General features: G+C 50.0%; 1 protein-coding gene across 3 annotated transcripts in view; it reads left to right on the top strand.

The window, feature by feature from the left end:
• Positions 1-3,738: 3,738 nt before the first annotated feature.
• Positions 3,739-15,036, top strand: part of dag1 (dystroglycan 1) — a 32,356-nt gene continuing 21,058 nt past the window's right edge. For 2 of the 3 annotated variants that reach the window (XM_034533310.1, XM_034533308.1), the window contains exon 1: positions 3,739-4,320. The gene's annotated coding sequence lies outside the window, so the exon portion shown is untranslated. The remainder of the gene's footprint in view (positions 4,321-15,036) is intronic. The other variant, XM_034533309.1, reaches the window with a different exon arrangement.

The following is a 15,036-nucleotide window of genomic DNA, read 5'->3' as shown; positions in this document are numbered from 1 at the left end:
TTTTTTTTTTCTGTTTCTTCTCAACTTCGGTTCGGTTGTCGTCAAGTCTTCAGAAAGCGGTTCGAGAATTAAAAAGGTTTAAATGCTGCTCAGTAAAAGAAGCCATTGATGGTGTTTTCGTGGTCATAGTGGATTTCACTTAATTCCACTTAAATTCCATTTGTAACGCCAAGTCCTTTGCCCTCAAGTCCCGGGTCAAGACCAAAGTCCCAAGTCAAGACATGCAAGTCCCAAGTCCAGCCCAAAGTCAAGACTGGCAAGTCTCAGGTCAAGACCAACGTCCAAAGTCAAGCCCAATGTCAAGACTGGCAAGTCCCAAGTCAAGCCCAAAGTCCCAAGTCAAGCCCAAAGTCCCAAGTCAAGCCCAAAGTCCCAAGTCAAGCCCAAAGTCCCAAGTCAAGCCCAAAGTCCCATGTCAAGCCCAAAGTCCCATGTCAAGACATGCAAGTCCCAAGTCAAGACCAAAGTCAAGACTGGCAAGTCTAATCTGAGTTTCTAATCCTAAACATAATGTGCGCTGCACTCTGTGTAATGCCGTTTGCGTCTCTGTCAGCTTTACTGATAACGATCACGTAATCAATAGAGAGGAGCAAACTTCACATTCATTTTAGGCCACGGCGATATCTGCATTATTCCTTTTTCCTGCCACATCGTCTCAGCCAACCAATCACTGCCCGAGTATATGAATAAGAAAATGAAGTGAATAATATATAATGCAGACCATAATGCAGTATTTTAAAATGCCTCTTTTCTCTTCTCCATGTGACATCCACATTTTGAAGGCAGGCTCTCCCTGAACTGAAGTGGTCAATTGTCCAATTGTGACTTTTTTTATTTTCCTTGTTTGTGACATTTAACAATACATTTTCAATTATCTGATTCAGCCGCAGAGTCCCCCCCCCCCCCCCCCCCCCCCCCCCTCCCCCCGCCCCCCTTCAACACAATAGGAACAATGTCTGCTGTCAGTTATAATAACGCTCTCAAAGATGGCCTAGTTCTGGGACAAAATACCAACAATTTTCCAGATACGTTTCACCTTCTTCCCCCTCAATCATATCCCTCTCTCCCCCATCACTCCCCGTCAGTTCAATGGGTGCTTTATTCTGTACATTTTCAAAGCAAACGACATATCTTCCTATCAAAGAAATACGCGCTCTGCACACAACTCTCGGCTTGGCTCTGCTTTTATTTCACCTCTTGTGATCATTGAGTGTACACCAAAATATAAAAAATAATAACCTGTTTCTAATCCTAATGTTCCTATTTGTTTGATGTAAGAATACTTGACTTTCAATTAATCGTCGTTGAGATTAAACCAATTTAATGAGTTTCACATTTCACTCTTTCCGAAATGAGACGTGCGTCACTTAAAAGTGACGCCTACGCCCGTCTCGAACAAACGGTTTGATGCCAGAATAAAAAGCAGAATCAAATAAATGCGGCTTTACCGCAGACAGCCAGACGCTCAAATCTGCAGCTGACACGAGGATAACGTCCATAAGGATAACGTCCATGAGGATAACATTCATGAGGATAACATTCATGAGGATAACGTCCATAAGGATAACGTCCATGAGGATAACGTCCATGAGGATAACGTCCATGAGGATAACATTCATGAGGATAACATTCATGAGGATAACGTCCATAAGGATAACGTCCATGAGGATAACGTCCATGAGGATAACGTCCATGAGGATAACATTCATGAGGATAACGTCCATAAGGATAATGTCCATGAGGATAACGTCCATGAGGATAACGTCCATGAGGATAACGTCCATAAGGATAACGTCCATAAGGATAACGTCCATGAGGATAACGTCCATAAGGATAACGTCCATAAGGATAACGTCCATGAGGATAACATTCATGAGGATAACGTCCATGAGGATAACGTCCATAAGGATAACGTCCATAAGGATAACGTCCATAAGGATAACGTCCATGAGGATAACGTCCATAAGGATAACGTCCATGAGGATAACGTCCATGAGGATAACGTCCATGAGGATAACGTCCATGAGGATAACATTCATGAGGATAACGTCCATGAGGATAACATTCATGAGGATAACGTCCATAAGGATAACGTCCATAAGGATAACGTCCATGAGGATAACGTCCATAAGGATAACGTCCATGAGGATAACGTCCATGAGGATAACGTCCATGAGGATAACGTCCATGAGGATAACATTCATGAGGATAACGTCCATGAGGATAACATTCATGAGGATAACGTCCATGAGGATAACGTCCATGAGGATAACGTCCATGAGGATAACGTCCATGAGGATAACGTCCATGAGGATAACATTCATGAGGATAACGTCCATGAGGATAACGTCCATGAGGATAACGTCCATGAGGATAACGTCCATGAGGATAACGTCCATGAGGATAACATTCATGAGGATAACGTCCATGAGGATAACGTCCATAAGGATAACGTCCATGAGGATAACGTCCATGAGGATAACGTCCACTAGTGTTTACCTTTCACAACATTAACCACCTGGTGCGATACGGGGCTGATGTGAAACATATTCATGAAACATACTTTAGGTTCTGACAGACCCAAGGGGTTGCAGATATCACCAACAAATGTTGCTGTAATGCAAAAGGAAAATACACTTTTGTGATATTGCGACATCCTAAATCTACGGAGACATCGTTTCTCATTTAGTGATCGGGATACAATATCGATATATTTGCATGAACGTACAATAGCATAATTTTCTTCTGGCCACTCCAACCTGTGTTCGTACCACGCTTGTTGCCACCAGGAGGAGGTTGCTCTTCGGTCTTTGGAGGTGAACGTGAACCCCTTAGAAAGCCTTTAGAAGACAACAACAAAGAAATAAAACACTAGGCGCGATAAAAGATGGATATTATGAATGCACAGAACACTTAGTTGAGCTTTTATATCCAATCAAGCCGTATTTCATGCAGTGGTAAAACGGACCAGCACATATAAAACCACGCCAGGTCCTGTCCCCGTGTCCATAAAGTCAATATGAGAAGAGACTCGCTCATAAATACGGCCTTCACTTTCACAGAGACACACTTTTGGTTGTTGTTGTGTTTTTGTTCTCCTTTTGTTTTGGTTAATGCAACAATATGAAAAAGAAGATATGAACCTTATATTGTGGTTAGTTAAATACCAAATGTTCATAATGAGTGCAGCGCCCCTTCAGAGCCTCAGTCTCACTCATGGAATCTAAATATCTTGTTTTTGATTTAGTGTATTTCACCACGCCTGTAAATAGAGCCGCACGCCAACCTTAATAAAAATAAAAAACCTGCACGGGATCAATGTCATCATCATAATTCCATCGGTGGAGGTGTTGAGCAAACACATTGGTTCATTTGCTCATGATTAGGGGGCGTGCATGCCTTCAGAGACACAATGGGGGGGGGGGGGGGGGGGGGGGGGGGTAGAGGGAATGAAAGAGGGAACAGACAAAAGAGGGGGAAGAAGAGAAAGGAGACCACGGGGGAGACGAGAGAGCAGTGAATGAAAGAGAGGTGGAAGGCTTGAGAAAAGAAAAAAAAGGGGGGAGAGGGGGGACGGCAGTTCTGGGGGTGGAGTAATTCAGAGAATGCAAGGCACTGCCCCCTCTCTCTCTCTCTCTCTCTCTCTCTCTCTCTCTCTCTCTCTCTCTCTCTCTCTCTCTCTCTCTCTCTCTCTCTCTCTCTCTCTCTCTCTCTCTCCACTCCTCCTCCGGGTGGATGTTCATCCTTCAGGCCCCGTAGCGGACATTTGTGTGGAGGACCTCGGCAGTGCGGGACGTGTCCAGTCGTGGAGGCTTTGAGGTCCGATCAGCAAAGCTCTCCGGCCGCGGCCACGACTGCTCCTCCATACCGGGTTTATTCTTCTCATTCTCACCACAAAACTCAACATTTTTATTTTTTTTTAAAAACATTGTTTTTCTTCTTCCCGGGTTTTACTTCAGGATTTCGTGCTGGTGGTTTCATTTAAAATCCGGGCACCATAAATATATATTTGTTTATATTTTTTTATTGCGAATCAGGATTCCCACCTTCCACCGCGACCACTAACTTTGGACCACCGAAGACCAGTCTGTCGCCAGTCGAGGAGGAGCAGGAGGGGGTGGGGGGCAGCCGAGAAGAAGAGCTTGGACACCGAGCAGCAAGCCCATATGTGTCCGCTTGACTGTGCGTGAGGACGGGGAGAAGGGAAACGGAGCTCCCCTGTCGCCACCGGCCGCTTGTTTTCCACCGTGCGGAGGAAGCGGCAGAAAGGGATTTAGCCTGAATCACGCCACGGGAATTAAACCTGGAGGAGATTTCACGGTCAGTTTCTTCTTCTTCTTCTTCAAATGCCTCCGTATTATCACTCCTGTGTGTCTCTGTTTGGCCGAATATGTGGCGTGTGTCTCGGGTATGTCTCCTCTGAGGGGTCGGCGTTGCTGGAAAGAGAAAGTGCTCGTCGGACTGGGGCGGACGATCAAAGGGAGATCAAATAAGCACCGAATGGCTACTGTTGCAATATTGCTACACACACACACGCACACACACACGCGCACACACACACACACACACACACACACACACACACACACACACACACACAGGACTGTATAGCGTGAAATTCGGTGCGTTTCGACAATACATCCGGGTTTGGCTCCGCGGGGATTTTCGTGTGTGCGTGTGTCTGTGTGTGTGTGTGTGTGTGTGTGTGTGCGCACGCACGCAGCGGTAGCGGCGCAGCAGCTCTGTGGGTCGGGATATTTTTAGGCGGCGTTACGCTGTGTTATTAGCTGGCTCGCTGGGGCTACTTATCCCCGGCTGCTGCTGCCTTTAACCAAGCGCTCCTCCGCCCTGCTCTCCCTCCCTCCCTTCCTTCCTTCCTCCCTCCCTCCCTTCCTTCCTCCCTTCCTTCCTCCCTTCCTTCCTCCCTTCCTTCCTCCCTCCCTTCCTTCCTTCGCCTCCTTTACCTCCCCCTTGGTTCCCACCCGCCTGTCGGACAGCTGAAGGCTCATTCCTCCGAACAGGTGCATTGTTGTTTTAATTTTTTTCAAACCAAGCCAGAAACATGCTGTAGTCCGAGAGACAAGGACCTCTCTTATACGGGGTCCGGGTCTCACGCGCTCCGTCCAAGGACCTCTCTTATACGGGGTCCGGGTCTCACGCGCTCCGTCCAAGGACCTCTTATACGGGGTCTGGGTCTCACGCGCCCGGTCCAAGGACCTCTCTTATACGGTATCTGGGTCTCACACGCTCCGTCCAAGGACCTCTTATACGGGGTCCGGGTCTCACGCGCTCCGTCCAAGGACCTCTTATACGGGGTCCGGGTCTCACGCGCTCCGTCCAAGGACCTCTCTTATACGGGGTCTGGGTCTCACGCGCCCGGTCCAAGGACCTCTCTTATACGGGGTCTGGGTCTCACGCGCTCCGTCCAAGGACCTCTCTTATACGGGGTCCGGGTCTCACGCGCTCCGTCCAAGGACCTCTCTTATACGGGGTCCGGGTCTCACACGCTCCGTCCAAGGACCTCTCTTATACGGGGTCCGGGTCTCACGCGCTCCGTCCAAGGACCTCTCTTATACGGGGTCTGGGTCTCACGCGCCCGGTCCAAGGACCTCTCTTATACGGGGTCCGGGTCTCACGCGCTCCGTCCAAGGACCTCTCTTATACGGGGTCTGGGTCTCACGCGCCCGGTCCAAGGACCTCTCTTATACGGGGTCTGGGTCTCACGCGCTCCGTCCAAGGACCTCTCTTATACGGGGTCCGGGTCTCACGCGCTCCGTCCAAGGACCTCTCTTATACGGGGTCCGGGTCTCACGCGCTCCGTCCAAGGACCTCTCTTATACGGGGTCCGGGTCTCACTCGCTCCGTCCAAGGACCTCTCTTATACGGGATCTGGGTCTCACGCGCTCCGTCCAAGGACCTCTCTTATACGGGGTCTGGGTCTCACGCGCTCCGTCCAAGGACCTCTCTTATACGGGGTCCGGGTCTCACGCGCTCCATCCAAGGACCTCTCTTATACGGGGTCCGGGTCTCACGCGCTCCGTCCAAGGACCTCTCTTATACGGGGTCTGGGTCTCACGCGCCCGGTCCAAGGACCTCTCTTATACGGGGTCTGGGTCTCACGCGCTCCGTCCAAGGACCTCTCTTATACGGGATCCGGGTCTCACATGCCCGGTCCAAGGACCTCTCTTATACGGGGTCTGGGTCTCACATGCCCGGTCCAAGGACCTCTCTTATACGGGGTCCGGGTCTCACACGCTCCGTCCAAGGACCTCTCTTATACGGGGTCTGGGTCTCACATGCCCGGTCCAAGGACCTCTCTTATACGGGGTCTGGGTCTCTTGCGCTCCGTCCAAGGACCTCTCTTATACGGGGTCCGGGTCTCACGCGCTCCGTCCAAGGACCTCTCTTATACGGGATCCGGGTCTCACATGCCCGGTCCAAGGACCTCTCTTATACGGGATCCGGGTCTCACACGCTCCGTCCAAGGACCTCTCTTGTACGGGGTCTGGGTCTCACATGCCCGGTCCAAGGACCTCTCTTATACGGGGTCCGGGTCTCACGCGCTCCGTCCAAGGACCTCTCTTATACGGGGTCTGGGTCTCACACGCTCCGTCCAAGGACCTCTCTTGTACGGGGTCTGGGTCTCACATGCCCGGTCCAAGGACCTCTCTTATACGGGGTCTGGGTCTCTTGCGCTCCGTCCAAGGACCTCTCTTATACCTCATTGCTCTTGGTACCGTTCCTCCACTACTGGTGTCGCTCGCGCGCCAATGGGCTACAAGGTTGCGGGTGTGAAACCCTACATCATGAGCACTGCCGGCCCGTAAAATGAGCTCCAGTGAACTCCTGCTATGTCGGAAAGACAAGCGGTCCTTAAACACAACATGACCTAAAAGGAGGTGAGCATGTTCTCGGCCACCGTCGTCGTGATTCCTCTCACGTCCGCTTTGCCATGGAGACGTTTGACAGCCTGCCGCGGTCTGGTATGTCTCCTTTGACGAGGACAAAGAGAGAGAGACAATGAGACGCAGAGAGGGAGGGAGAGAACCAGGCTTAATGTGACACTATGTTGCGTGTCCTCGGGACAGAGAGTCAATGTAGACACCTTGAGATTATATAACCTCAAGGTGCTTCATGAGACTTTCAAAGTCGTGGGATTTCTTAGACCTGGCGTGTTCTCGTGTGCACGTTTGAGGCTTCAGGTCTGGCCCCGACCACACAGGTGTTGTTGTTGTATTCTTAACGTAACGTATGCAAACGTAAAGATTGAACACACAGAGAAGAGTTTCTAGAAGGTTTATGGCGTGTTCGTGGCGTGTTCATGGCATGTTCGTGCCGTGTTTGTGGCGTGTTCATGGTGTATTTATGGCGTGTTCGTGGCGTGTTCATGGCATGTTCATGCCGTGTTTGTGGCGTGTTCATGGTGTATTCATGCCGTGTTTGTGGCGTGTTCATGGTGTATTCATGCCGTGTTTGTGCCGTGTTTATGGTGTATTCGGGCGTGTTTATGGCGTGTTCATGGTGTATTTATGGCGTGTTCATGGTGTATTCATGGCATGTTCGTGCCGTGTTTGTGGCGTGTTCATGGCGTGGCGAGTTCGTGCTGTGTTCATGGCATGGCATGTTTATGGCGTGTTCATGGCATGTTTGTGCTGTGCTCATGGCATGTTTGTAGCATGTTCATGGGGTGTTTATGGCGTGTGCGTGGTGTGTTCGTGGTGTGTTCATGGCGTGTTCATGGCATGCTCTTGCCGTGTTCATGGTGTGTTTGTGGTGTGTTTATGGTGTGTTCGTGGTGTGTTCATGGTGTATTCATGGCATGTTCTTGCCGTGTTCATGGCGTGTTTATGGCGTGTTCGTGGTGTGTTTATGGCGTGTTCGTGGTGTGTTCATGGCGTGTTCATGGTGTAATTATGGCATGTTCTTGCCGTGTTCATGGTGTGTTCATGGCGTGTTCGTGGTGTGTTCATGGCGTGTTCATGGTGTAATTATGGCATGTTCTTGCCGTGTTCATGGTGTGTTTATGGCGCGTTCGTGGTGTGTTCATGGCGTGTTCGTGGTGTGTTCATGGCGTGTTCGTGGTGTGTTCATGGCGTGTTCGTGCCGTGTTCATGGTGCTGTTATGTCACGTTCATGAAGCGTCTACGTTGAGCTCATAAGACCTCAGGCTGCTACATGGATCTTTAAATAAAGGGTCCCCATAATGTTTGAATAATGGAACCATATGGCTATTCCTTGTAGCCCCCCCCCCCCCCACACATATAAAACATACACTTCACAAAAATATATTTAAATTATATGTATTTCTAAATTGAGCTTAAACATCTTTACGGTGCTACATTTGACTTCAAACGCACCGATACTGGTTTGTACTGGAACCAGTGAGCTATTCCTTGCAAGTTAGCAGAGGCTTCAGGTCTGGGTTCTACAAAGGAGGTGGGGGGGTGTTGCAGCCTGACCTATCTGAGGTTCTGGTAGAGGTCCAGGACTGGAAGAGCTCTCGCCTTTCTTTTTCTTTCCATCGGGCAGCTCCAGCTATCTCTGGTTTTAATGCCCCGCCCCAACTGTTGGCTCCCTGGGTGTCATAATTCTCCTCCTGAACCCTGTTTGGGGGAGAGGGGGGGGGGGGCGGTCCGCCTCCTTTCCCATCGCCCCCCTGTGGACGCTGATCAATACCTCCTCAGAGCGTCGCCCTGTCGCGCCATTCTTCGGCCCTCTGTGACGTTGCCACGGTGTGTGTGTGTGTGTGTGTGTGTGTGTGTGTGTGTGTGTGTGTGTGTGTGTGTGTGTGTGTGTGTGTGTGTGTGTGTGTGTGTGTGTGTGTGTGTGTGTGTGTGTGTGTGTGTGTGTGTGTGTGTGTGTGTGTGTGTGTGTGTGTGTGTGTGTCTCTGTGTGTCTCTGTGTGTGTGTGTGTGTGTGTGTGTGTGTGTGTGTGTGTGTGTGTGTACGCACGCTTTGGAGACGAGTTGTTTGTTTCCTCGCGGGAGGGGGGGGGGGGAGGGGGGGTATTTGGTGTTTGCTTCTACGCCGTGCTGTTAATTTGTTCACTTTGGTGTGTTTTTTTTTTTAAATTTAAATGTTAGTCCCTTTGCTAGTTTTTAAGTTTTTCAGGAACTTTTTTAAAAATTATTTAGTTTTAACTTGTTTTTTGTTACAAAGTCTCGTTTCCTTTAGACGAGATGTTTGACCTTTTTAGAGTCCGACGTGAAGCTGTTGCAGCACAGCGCCGCCTGCTGGAGAGGTCTGGTCCGTTCCTCTGGTCACGATTGGACGAAAGGGCATGATGTTCTTCAAAGATATAATTTTTAATTTCTCTTTATTAGCCATATCCTTCTCTGCTCATCTTCGTTTTAGTTTCAGTTAATATAATAACTCATAGATGAGTTCTTCTTTGGGGTCGCTCAATAATCACTGGTCCTTAGAGCAAGAACACATGAAGCATAGACTTCTATACAACCAGAGGAGTCGCCCCCTGGTGGTCAGTAGAGAGAATGCAGCTTTAACACATGAAGCATAGACTTCTATACAACCAGAGGAGTCGCCCCCTGGTGGTCAGGAGAGAGAATGCAGCTTTAACACATGAAGCATAGACTTCTATACAACCAGAGGAGTCGCCCCCTGGTGGTCAGGAGAGAGAATGCAGCTTTAACACATGAAGCATGGACTTCTATACAACCAGAGGAGTCGCCCCCTGGTGGCCATGAGAGAGAATGCAGCTTTAACACATGAAGCATAGACTTCTATACAACCAGAGGAGTCGCCCCCTGGTGGCTCATCTGTTTGTGTGGCGCTGTAACGACACAGAGAGGTGAGGAATGTCGCCATGAAAGGAGGTCCAGTGTGTCTCTCCGTCGTTTCTTCAGAAGAGACCTCTCCTCACCTTTAGAGTAAACACCAACATGTGCGTGTGCGTGTGCGTGTGCGTGTGCGTGTGCGTGTGTGTGTGTGTGGGTCAACAGCAGCACAGGCGCCTCAGTCTTCAGTGAAAAAGCTGTTCTTGCAGGCTGAAGAGGTTCAGATTAACTTGAGCTGTCGCTGCAGCCATCTTTTCAACTTAATAGCTATTAAACACACACACACACTTTGCATGTGCTGTGTGTTCGGAGGAGAAGAGCGAGAGTCCATGGCTCTGTTTTGTGGTTTTGGTCTTTTTATTTTCCTCCCCACTTAAAGCTTATATAATGTTTAAATGTGCTGGAGAAGCCCGTTCCTACCGAGCAGAAGCAAACACACAATGAAAAAACAAGGATGGTGCACATAATGAAGAATGAAAACAAGTTCTGAATGGCAATGTTTGAAATTCATCATTAAAAAATGTAAAAGGAAAGACACCAATCACACATCACTTTATTGTTGTTGTTCTTTCTTTTATCCGACAACAGCTTTTTATATTTCTGGAATCGATATCATCCCAAATAGGATTGACACTTTTTCCTTCCCCGCTCTGGACGGTAAAAGAAGAAATAAGGTGTTTGTGTTGTGGAATAAGCCCACTTGATCACATTGGGAGATGAGCTCCCCCCTCGGTACTCCTGGGCTAAAGTAAGGGAGGGGGGGGGGGCAGCTCTGTTGCTGTGAGTCAGGAGGCTCTCGGCGTGACTGGAACGCCACTCGAATGTCAGAACTCAAAAATAAAACCAGTCACGGGGCTTTAAAAAGGTGTGTGTGTGGGGGGAGGGGGGGGGGCATTGCTGCTGCTGCTGCTGCTGCTGCTGCTATTCTTAGTCGGAGATAAAGAATACTACTTAAAATCTAAAGACTGGGCTTTGGTTGACAGAGAGCTGTTGTCATGGTTTCAACGTGGTTCTTAAAAATAGAGTCCGGAGGAATGTGAGACCAGAAAGCCTCCAGGCTGCTTTAGTCCGTGCAGCTGCTGCCTTCACTCACCTGTTGGGATTCAAACACACGGGGCGGCAACACCTTTCCTTCTCTACCGGGGCCCTGTACCGGGGCCCTGTACCGGAGCCCTGTACCGGAGCCCTGTACCGGAGCCCTGTACCGGGGCCCTGTACCGGGGCCCTGTACCGGAGCCCTGTACCGGAGCCCTCTACGTTAGCTGTTATCTCCCGTGTAGCACTGCGCCATGCTGCTAACCAGCTCTAGCCAGTTTTTACTGCAGGTCTGATCTCAAATTAAAGTGTGTGTGTGTGTGTGTGTGTGTGTGTGTCAGTCACCTGGCCGACAGCTTTTAAAGTGTCAGTGGGAGACAAATACAGCGCCAAGGAAACGACTTGAGAGGAGCCGACATGTTAAATCTCACAGTCAAACGCCACCGACTCCACTTCACACCGGCCACCCTGTGTGTTTGACTCCAAGCCAGAAACAAAGTCACCTATTGAGAATCCAACCTGGCACGCACACACGGGGTCCTGTACGTGTCCACACACACAACCACACACGGGTCCTGTACGTGTCCACACACACACGGGGTCCTGTACGTGTCCACACACACAACCACACACGGGGTCCTGTACGTGTCCACACACACAACCACACACGGGTCCTGTACGTGTCCACACACACACAGGGTCCTGTACGTGTCCACACACACAACCACACACGGGGTCCTGTACGTGTCCACACACACAACCACACACGGGGTCCTGTACGTGTCCACACACACAACCACACACGGGGTCCTGTACGTGTCCACACACACAACCACACACGGGGTCCTGTACGTGTCCACACACACAACCACACACGGGGTCCTGTACGTGTCCACACACACACGGGGTCCTGTACGTGTCCACACACACAACCACACACGGGGTCCTGTACGTGTCCACACACACAACCACACACGGGGTCCTGTACGTGTCCACACACACAACCACACACGGGGTCCTGTACGTGTCCACACACACACGGGGTCCTGTACGTGTCCACACACACAACCACACACGGGGTCCTGTACGTGTCCACACACACACGGGGTCCTCTACGTGTCCACACACACACGGGTCCTGTACGTGTCCACACACACAACCACACACGGGGTCCTGTACGTGTCCACACACGGGGTCCTGTACGTGTCCACACACACAACCACACACGGGGTCCTGTACGTGTCCACACACGGGGTCCTGTACGTGTCCACACACACAACCCGTGGACGAGGAAAGAATGAGGCCTCATCGTTTTAACGTGAATAAACTAAACTCTGGTGTGTTAATAGTTATTTTAGAATGGATTTTGGTATTTCCCAAATCAATGAACTGAAAATAAAACCTTCATAGTGTTTATGACTTGAAACGTAAACTTCAGCCGGTACAGTTGACGCAGCAGGAAGTAAACATGGGGGGGGGGGGGGGGGGGGTCACACAGGGCATGAATGCTCATCTCAAAGCCTATTTGCAGATTTGTGTAGCGGATCAGGATGTCATGAGTCACCCATTCAACTGGCCATTGATCCAACACACACAGGGTGACAGCAGGAAGCTGGGGAAGGGAAGGTGAGGAGGAGTCACAGCAGTAGAACGTCCTTCAAGTGTTCACTTTGACCTCCATTTGCAGCTCTAAGACCTCAGAGGGGGGTATTGTTTACATAGTTGCGCCTCAAAAGAGCATTATAATTTAATAAAGCAATATTCTTCAAGGGCAAATGGACCACACACACACACACACACACACACAAAGATTTGCAGCAGCCGAGCGTTTTGGAGCCGTTAAATAAGAATGATCTGACGTTTGTTATGAGACGGCTTCATAAATACGACACAGCGCTGACGATTATAAAACAAACAACAACAAAAGAGAAAGGAAAACAAGTTAGGATTTATTACATTCTCCTTTAAAGCTGCATTCTCTCTCCTGACCACCAGGGGGCGACTCCTCTGGTTGTATAGAAGTCTATGCTTCATGTGTTAAAGCTGCATTCTCTCTCCTGACCACCAGGGGGCGACTCCTCTGGTTGTATAGAAGTCTATGCTTCATGTGTTTAAGCTACATTCTCTCTCCTGACCACCAGGGGGCGACGCCTCTGGTTGTATAGAAGTCGATGCTTCATGTGTTAAAGCTGCATTTTCTCTCCTGTCCACCAGGGGGCGACGCCTCTGGTTGTATAGAAGTCTATGCTTCACGTGTTAAAGCTACATTCTCTCTCCTGACCACCAGGGGGCGACTCCTCTGGTTGTATAGAAGTCTATGCTTCATGTGTTAAAGCTGCATTCTCTCTCCTGACCACCAGGGGGTGACTCCTCTGGTTGTATAGAAGTCTATGCTTCATGTGTTAAAGCTGCATTCTCTCTCCTGACCACCAGGTGGTGACTCCTCTGGTTGTATAGAAGTCTATGCTTCATGTGTTAAAGCTGCATTCTCTCTCCTGACCACCAGGGGGCGACTCCTCTGGTTGTATAGAAGTCTCTGCTTCATGTGTTAAAGCTGCATTCTCTCTCCTGACCACCAGGGAGAGACTCCTCTGGTTGTATAGAAGTCTATGCTTCATGTGTTAAAGCTACATTCTCTCTCCTGACCACCAGGGGGCGACTCCTCTGGTTGTATAGAAGTCTATATAAAATGCCTCACCTCCATCCAGGTGTTTGTGGGCCGCGTTCTGTTTGAACATTAGGGGCGGGGCTCCAGACCCCCCCGGACGTTTTGTAGTCATTTCTTTCTTTCTTAACTATTATGAATAAATTAATGTACAGTATTTCAATACGAGCAGCAGGATATTTACTTTCCTTTAATCCTCAGCTCTTCTGTAAATAATTGAATTATTAAAATGCAAATCCGTAAGAAACAAATCTTTTTTTTTCCTTTTTCATGTTCATGTAAAGACTGAAGACGATCTTCTCTGTTGTTTCCACTTAGTTTGTGTTCAGAGGAGATAGGGAGGGGGGGTCATGGGGAGGGGGGGTCATGGGGGGGGTAAACTCCCTCTTTGAAGTATGCTAATTCAGCCGTAGCATCCTGGTTGTTGTGAATCTGACTCACTAGCACGGCCAATAGTCTTTGTTTGCTCCGCTATCCGAAGGTACAGGACTGCACTTTAAAGACTCACCCACTTACCCCACAGGGATGGGGGGGGGGGGGGGCTGTGTAGCAGTGTGTTTGCTGAGACGTGTGCAGCAGCGAGGGGCTTAAGGGTCTTGGGGTCTTCATCTCTGAGGGTCTCAGGGTCTTAGGGTCTGCAGCTCTGAGGGTCTTAGGGTCTGCAGCTCTGAGGGTCTAAGGGTCTTAGGGTCTGCAGCTCTGAGGGTCTTAGGGTCTGCAGCTCTGAGGGTCTAAGGGTCTGCAGCTCTGAGGGTCTAAGGGTCTGCAGCTCTGAGGGTCTAAGGGTCTTAGGGTCTGCAGCTCTGAGGGTCTAAGGGTCTGCAGCTCTGAGGGTCTAAGGGTCTGAGGGTCTGCAGCTCTGAGGGTCTTAGGGTCTGCAGCTCTGAGGGTCTAAGGGTCTGAGGGTCTGCAGCTCTGAGGGTCTAAGGGTCTTAGGGTCTGCAGCTCTGAGGGTCTAAGGGTCTGAGGGTCTGCAGCTCTGAGGGTCTTAGGGTCTGCAGCTCTGAGGGTCTAAGGGTCTGAGGGTCTGCAGCTCTGAGGGTCTAAGGGTCTTAGGGTCTGCAGCTCTGAGGGTCTAAGGGTCTTAGGGTCTGCAGCTCTGAGGGTCTGCAGCTCTGAGGGTCTAAGGGTCTTAGGGTCTGCAGCTCTGAGGGTCTAAGGGTCTGAGGGTCTGCAGCTCTGAGGGTCTAAGGGTCTGCAGCTCTGAGGGTCTAAGGGTCTGAGGGTCTGCAGCTCTGAGGGTCTAAGGGTCTGAGGGTCTGCAGCTCTGAGGGTCTTAGGGTCTGCAGCTCTGAGGGTCTAAGGGTCTGAGGGTCTGCAGCTCTGAGGGTCTAAGGGTCTTAGGGTCTGCAGCTCTGAGGGTCTAAGGGTCTTAGGGTCTGCAGCTCTGAGGGTCTAAGGGTCTGAGGGTCTGCAGCTCTGAGGGTCTAAGGGTCTTAGGGTCTGCAGCTCTGAGGGTCTGCAGCTCTGAGGGTCTAAGGGCTTGTTGGTTTACAGGGTGCTGAGGAGCCTCGAGGCCTTCAGGAAATACCTCCCGCTGCT

Source organism: Cyclopterus lumpus, chromosome 5 (assembly GCF_009769545.1).
Source record: "Cyclopterus lumpus isolate fCycLum1 chromosome 5, fCycLum1.pri, whole genome shotgun sequence".
NCBI lineage: Eukaryota > Metazoa > Chordata > Actinopteri > Perciformes > Cyclopteridae > Cyclopterus > Cyclopterus lumpus.
Note: the sequence above shows the minus strand (reverse complement) of the source record. Positions and strands in the feature narration are given on the sequence as shown.